Consider the following 7,692-nt stretch of genomic DNA (forward strand, 5'->3'; position numbering starts at 1 on the left):
GTGTATATATATATATATATATATATATATATATATATATATATATAGTTTATATATATTAAGTAATTTATAAAGTCCACCATGGAAGAGTAGAGAGATAGATACATTATGGAATTTTTGCAATGAATAAGTATCAATCAAGTACACATAGGGATAATTCAATTACTGAAGACCATCCACAAATATCCAGGGTTTCTATTTCTTTGTCTCGTGAAAAAAAATATCAGCAATAACCAAACACAAACAATCACACATGCACAGAGTTCTGGAACTGTTACATCAGTGAGACTAGAGTGTGAGACAGAATTTAGATCTGAAATCAGCAGATAGAATACATCTTTCTAAAAATAATAAATAAAAAGAATATAATTCTTTTGGGACTTGAAGGAAGTTTCTTCCTTCTTTTTGGCCATGCAAAGAGGAAATGCATTTATTTCAGAAAAAGTAAATTAAAATAAGAAACTTCAAATAAGAACATGGGAAAAAATACAAATCTGAACTCTACCATTTAGGAGTAACTGTTATTTACAAACAGAGATCCCCATTCCAGAGAGCATTCCACAAGTAAACACAGATAAAAGATTGAGATATGAATGGTTTGGGGGATCAATGTGTTGGGGATGCAAAGCTTTTGAATATGAAATTCTATACTTGGCTATCATATACTTATTTATAGAAGGTGCTATTGTTTTATGGGGCATTCCTAGGTGGAAAACCCTAATGGCTACCACGTAGGCTAGAGTATTAACTACCACAAAATGAATATGTGGACCAAGATGATATATCCATTACAGATTCAAAAAATTCTGTTTGTAGGATTTGCTTTTTGTCTAGAGTACACAGCTGATGAAGACAATAACTTAAACCATGCCAGGCCTAAGGTAATGTTGACTGTGTGGTATAAATCTTTGTTATCTCTATTGGTTTATAATTTGTCTTCACACGTAGAGAATTTATTTCTGAAAGGCAGAAGAAACGTTTGTCTGGGAAAATCATATCTTTATCAACAGATTGTTTATCAAAGCCTCAGAAACTAAGATGTCATATATTTATCATGTGTTTCCCTTACAAATATAATCTATAAATATTGTCTATAAATACTGAATCTTAAAAAAATAAACTGAATTAGGGCACTTGGGTCATCAGTTTAGTGGCTGACTCTTGATTTTAGCTCAGGTCATGAGCTCAGGGTCCTGGGATGGAGCCCTGCATTGGGCTCCATACTCAGCAGGGAGTCTGCTTGAGATGCTCTCTCTCCCTCTGCTTCTCCTGCTTTCTCTCTCTTTCTAAAAATAAATAAATACATCTTTAAAAAGGAAGATAAATTTTAAAAATCTGAATTACTTGAGCAGACCAATAATTCAATTAAATCACATAATAAGTAGAATTCTCTGATTTTTACATTTAGTAAGTTATTTGAGATGCTATTCTCATTGAATTACAAAAAATGTTACTGAATTCCCAGTTTAATCTTGTCTTTATGAAAACCAGTGGTTTCCAACTCTCCTTATAGATCTGGAGATCTGAAAGTAGAGTGCACAGAAATTGAGAGAAATTCAAAAACAGTGATCAAGAAAAGGAGTAGAATGCTCTAGGATCTATCCTGGCAACCAGAAAGTTCAAAGACCTCAGATTTTATACATAAAACTATTACAAGAATGGTTCACACCAGAGCATTACAGCACTTAAAGAAAAAAGAAAATCAATATTAAGAGATCCAAAGGAAAATTATATTTAATTGACAACAATCTCCAAACAATCAATAACCTACTGTCATAATTCACTATTAAAGGTCATGACTCTTAAGCAGATGACAGTCAGTTGAGTTATAGTGTTGCATAAAAATGTAATGAAAACAATTATCCATTTTCACTCAGAACTATAAAGTCACAAAAACTAAAAAGTGTTTTATAGTTCATACATTAAAGAGTGCCAGAGGAAACATAGGAGCAAAGGGGCTAGAAGGAAGTGTCAGGGTGAATGAAAACCATCTTGCCATGACTGACTTTGGTGTGTTCCCCATAGGCATCTTCATTTAAAAGGGCTGGGGAAGGAATTGCCAATCAAAGTCTACATTGCCTTTGCATATGACATCTCCCCTAAGAGAATAATTCTGGATTACTTCAAAGGGCTATACACTGACTAATAAGAAGAACATACTGTATCACATATTTTACCATTTAACACAAAAATTGCAAAGATCCTTGACATGGATTTACTGCTGGTAGCATCTCTTATGGTCTACAATATGACACAAATTTACTTTTCCAATGCAACTTGAGTAAATATATGTCTGGTGGGAAATATTTTATCTGATGGGCATCTCAATGAAAAAAATTTTATTTCTAAAGTAGGAGGAACTTAAAGTGGTCAAAAAATATAGCTATAATAAAATATATATTCGAGGGAAACAGTGAAGATACAGCAGCAGTCAAGAGAAAAATTCGGAATAGAATAAATTATGTTTATAAATAAAAAAACATGATGAGAGTCCTAATAGATTTGTTTATTTGGAAGCTGTAAATGCCAAGAGAGTGTTTTTTTGGCACTTCTATATTTTTGTTTGAGGATAGAAATATTAATAGTAATGGGGTGAATCACAGAAGCAAGAAAAGCCTACAGTCACAGACCTGTGAACTGTATAAAGACCTATAAACTTCACAGTAAAAATTCAAGGAGTATGCACTCTGAGATGAAAAAATGATAAATTTAACCTTAAGGTTTGATTGGCTTTAAATTGATGGAATGAAAGAAAAGAGAAACACCATAACAGAGACTAGATACAAAGTCCCAGCCATCCTAGTGCTTAATCCGTAATTCAGATGGCTGGGAAATTGACTCCTCAGATTCACAGCACTCACTGCAGTGCAATTAATTTGCAGTCTGGCCCCACCCTGCAGGGTAGGTGCAGGTGTAGATTCTCCCAAGCCAAATTTCCCATTCAGAGAAATCTTTGAGGTCACAAAAGCTATGCTTCTGGACTGAAGCAGAAATTGGGCAAGCACTAGGGGGATAAAGCAAAGTGATGGAGGAAAATAACAGATATCCTTCCAAATGATTGAATTCCAATCAGTTTCTGCTTGTGCTGCTATACAATACTCTACTCACTTTTCAAAGACATTTCACAGAAACACTAGGAATGCAGCTCAGCATAGCTATTTAAAAAGAATATGATACTAACCATGATGGCAATTATGATGATAAAAATTAGTGTGGTGCCACACAAAATTTTGCATTTTAATAGAACTTTTGGTGTTCAAGACACATTCTAAATTATTGTTTTATTTCATTTTATAAAAGCTCTATTTATAGGCAATCTCCAAACAAATTATTCTAGAAAAACCAGCTTATAAAGACCAGAAATTAAGCCTTTGAAACCTGAGAGTAGCAAAAAATCCAGTGGCTTACGCTACCTCTTATGTCTTCTCAAAATGGTTCCTATTAGCAGAGCTAAAATTACTGAAATTTATCAATTTAAACAAAGAGCTTAAGAATCTAGTATAAGTAAGACACTGTGCTAAGTCATGAATATATAGAAATGAAGAAGAAATAGTTCATCTAAAAAAAACCCTGCAAGAAATAGTTCATCTCATTATATCCAGAAGAGAGATATAGCAAGGTAAATGTATTGATTAAAATGTAATATTCATCTTTCTGATGGCTGTGGTATAAGTTGTAGAGGTAATACAGGAGGAAGTGACACTCACTCTGTTGGAGTAGAGGAAGAGTCAAAACATTTTCTGGAGATAACATTGCTTTAAAGTGGCATTTAATGTTTTGGAATCTTTACAAGCAATGGATGTTGTTAAATTTTGTTTGATAACTCACTGAAGTTTAATGAAAATTACAACTCAATTCAATAAACATGTACTAAAGCACTATAAATGAAAGCATAGTGCCTGCCCCCACAAAGGTTATAGAATGGAAGGAGATATAATGAGCAACGTTTCAGTATAATGTGGTGATGCTGAGACGGGGACAAAGAAGCTCTATGGTATACATAGGGCTGGAGAAATGAAGGATTTGCAGGTTATTGGCTGTTGAAGGACACAGTCACCTTAGTGTTTAAAAAACAGGCACATTTGTTATATGGAATGTGTTTTGAAAGGAATAGTATTTGAGAGAGGACAGCAGATAGAAGGCTATTTTAGAGATCCAGATGAAAGGTAATGAAAACCTAGGTAAGACAGAAGTAGAAAGGATTGAAAGAAAGAGCAAGCCGAATAAATATTTTGTTGATAAATTGATAGGATGCCTTTAGTTTTGTGGAAAGGCAACGGTGTATAGCCTAGCCACCTTGTTAATTTGACATGGCAGTAATTTAATGGAACAATAGCATTATTTCCTTGCTTTGAAACAAAATTCTACCTGCAGAGCATGATTATAAAGGTGCTGTGTTTCTCTCACCCTCTGTAGTAGCCAATAAATCCATATATATATATGACTTTATTTTTTTTATTTTTATTTATTTATTTATGATAGTCACAGAGAGAGAGAGAGAGAGAATGAGAGAGACAGGCAGAGGGAGAAGCAGGCTCCATGCACCGGGAGCCCGATGTGGGATTCGATCCCGGGTCTCCAGGATCACACCCTGGGCCAAAGGCAGGCGCTAAACCGCTGCGCCACCCAGGGATCCCTATATATGACTTTAAACTCTCTCTCTATCGCTCTCTCTCTCTCTCTCCTTTCCTTTACTATCATCTATCATCTTTCTCTCTATCATCTATCACTTATCTATCATCTTTCTATTTCTCTATCTCGATCTCTGCCTTCTTTGATTTAAAGCTTTACTTTATTGTCTCTCAAACAAAAATGCAATTCTAACAGGCATTGTTATCCATTTTTAAAAAATATTTATTATTTATTTATTTATTTATTTATTTATTTATTTATTCATGAAAGACACACAGAGAGAGAGGCAGAGACATAGGCAGAGTGAGAAGAAGTTTCCATGCAGGGAGCCTGATGTGGGACTCGATCCCAGGACTCCGGGATTACTCCCTGAGCCAAAGGCAGACCGGCAACTGCTGAGCCACCCAGGAATCCCATGTTATCAGTTTTAAGCACTGGAACATAAGCCTAAAGGTTTACCATTCTTTGATAGTATAAGGTAGTTATAGTTTCAGAAACTGCTATTTTTTGTCTTAGTTATTAGAGTATTTCCCTTTTTTGTTTTTAAAAATATATTTTTTTTTCCCAGAAGGCCCTGAAAAAAGGGAAGGTCATTTTTAAGGGTTGAGAGTATCATTGTTTATTATTGGTCCCTTCAGTAATAGTTTCATGCAGTTTATTGATATTTATTTAAAGGTTATATTCATATTTAAAGGTTAGTTCATATTCCCCTGGAAAGCAGATGCTATGACAGAGCTAAGACTTACTGGTACGAAATACAATGAGAAGGAGCATAATTTGGCCCATAAACCTTCCAAAATGTTATGCAGATCTAAAATATGTAAAAGAAAAGGAGGGTATGAAATGTAGACATCAGGGTGGTGCATCCCTTTGTGCAGAAAAAGAGTCTGACCATTCCTACTTAAAGCAGAAATGGTCAGACACTATCTCCATAGTCACCACTTAAGGGCTGCCCAAGGAGAGTCTTGCTTGAGGTTTAATGCTGGGAAGATTCTTGACTTCTGTTAACTACTCTATGTTATGTAATTCCACATCTCCAAATACATTTGGGGAGTAAGATCCCCCAGCATATCAGTAAGTCTTCTTTTCTGAGGTGGATATTGAAAAGAAAGGTTAGTGGGATGAATGACATTTCCAACACTGCACTTGGTCACATGGCTTGAACTGGTTCTCCTTCACTTCCCTCCCTACACTACACTCTAAATTCCCCTTGCTCTTGTGTATTTGCTCTGTTGGTCTTGGATGTTTGCCTACTGGTGTGAGCTATACTCTCATTTAGGGGCAGTCTGAGTCTCTTGCAACCATTTCCTTCTCAGTCCAGGGTTGCAACACTAATTTATTTCCCATTCAGAAAAAGAATTGCAAGGGGCACTCAAGTGGATAAACTGAGTCTACACATACGGCTTCCTGTCCTCATTGTGTATCAGCAATTCTCCCTCATCCAGGTAATCAGGGGCAATTACCTTGTCATGATGGTGACTCCTCTTCTTACTTGAAAAATCTGGTAATGTCAATTGCCCAAGTCCTTTTGTCTTTTTTTTTTTTTTTTTTAATCTTGGATGGATTTCTTAGAGATTTATCAACTTTCCTGATCTTTTAAAAGAACCAGATATCGTTTCATTAGCTTTCTCTACTTTTTCTTGTTTTTAATTCTATCGATTTCTGAACTTTTTTATTCCCCCTTTTCTACTTTCCACAGATTTAATTGGCTCTTAATGTTTAGTACTCTAAGGCAAAAACTTGGGATTTTAATTTTAGATCTTCTATATTTCTATTATGTACACAATGCTATAAATCTTCCTCTAAGCACTGCTTTAGATGCCTATCACAAATATATTGTATTTTATTTTAATCTAATTCAAATTTTTAAAAATCTGTCCTAAAATTCTTTCTCTACCAATGATTTTTTGGAGTTGTATCTAATTCTCAAATTGGATATTTTATAGCTATCTTCCTGTTATGATTTCTAGTTTAGTTCCATTGTGGCCTGAGAACATACTTTGCATCATTTCTTCTCTTGTTAAAATATGTCTTGTGTCCCAGAATATGATCTGTCTTGATGACTGTTTCATATGAACCTGAGAAGAATGTGTTTTCTGCTGATTTTGGGGGGTCAATTCCCTGCAAGTCAATTTAATGCAGTTGATTGACAGTTTTGTTCAAATCATCTATTTCCTTTTCACTGATTTTCTGCTTGATCTGTCAATTACTGACAGAGTGGTATTGAGGTCTTCAATTATAATCATGAATTTATTTATTCTTTCAGTTTTATCTGTTGTTGCCTTGTGTATTTTGAGACTCAGTTGTGGAGTACATACATGTTTAGGGTTTTAATGTGTTCTTGGAGACCTAACTTATTTATTAATCACTATATAATGACACTCTGTATCTCTTATTATCTTCCGTGTTCTGAAGCATACTTCATAACCCAAATTAATATAACTACTTTCTTTTCATTGGTGTTAACATGATATATTTTGTCTTTCTCTTTACTTTTAACTTATCTGAGTCTTTATATTTGAAATGGTGGATTTCTTCTAACACAATAGGTAGTTGATATTATTTTTTTAACCACTGTGACAAGTTAATTTTTAATTGATATGTTTAGACAATTGGTATTTGTGATTATTTTGTTTATTGTAATTATTTATATAGTTAGATAATATCTACTGTCTTTGAAACTGTTTTCATGTTGTTGCATTTGCATCTTCAGAAATTGTTCATAATTATGCTTAAGGTTTAAAATTCAGTATGTCAGTTTCTATTGATGAGGATGGAGTATGGCTATTTTCTTCTGCATAATGTAATATGCTGTTATAATTGGTGATTTGCAGATTTGTCCCTTCTACTTGCTTGAGAGCTTCAGGGTAGGGTGCCTGCATTATTAAATATCAGTGATTGCTAGCTGAGTGCCTGTCAATTAGCAAGTCCTTAATAAGTATTTGCTGAATGAAGGACACCTGGGTGGCTCAGTGGTTGCGTGTCTGCCTTCGGCTCAGGGCATGATCCTGGGATCCCGGATCAAGTCCCATATCGGGCTCCCTGTGAGAAGCCTACTTC

Source organism: Canis aureus, chromosome 20, assembly GCF_053574225.1.
Source record: "Canis aureus isolate CA01 chromosome 20, VMU_Caureus_v.1.0, whole genome shotgun sequence".
Lineage (NCBI taxonomy): Eukaryota > Metazoa > Chordata > Mammalia > Carnivora > Canidae > Canis > Canis aureus.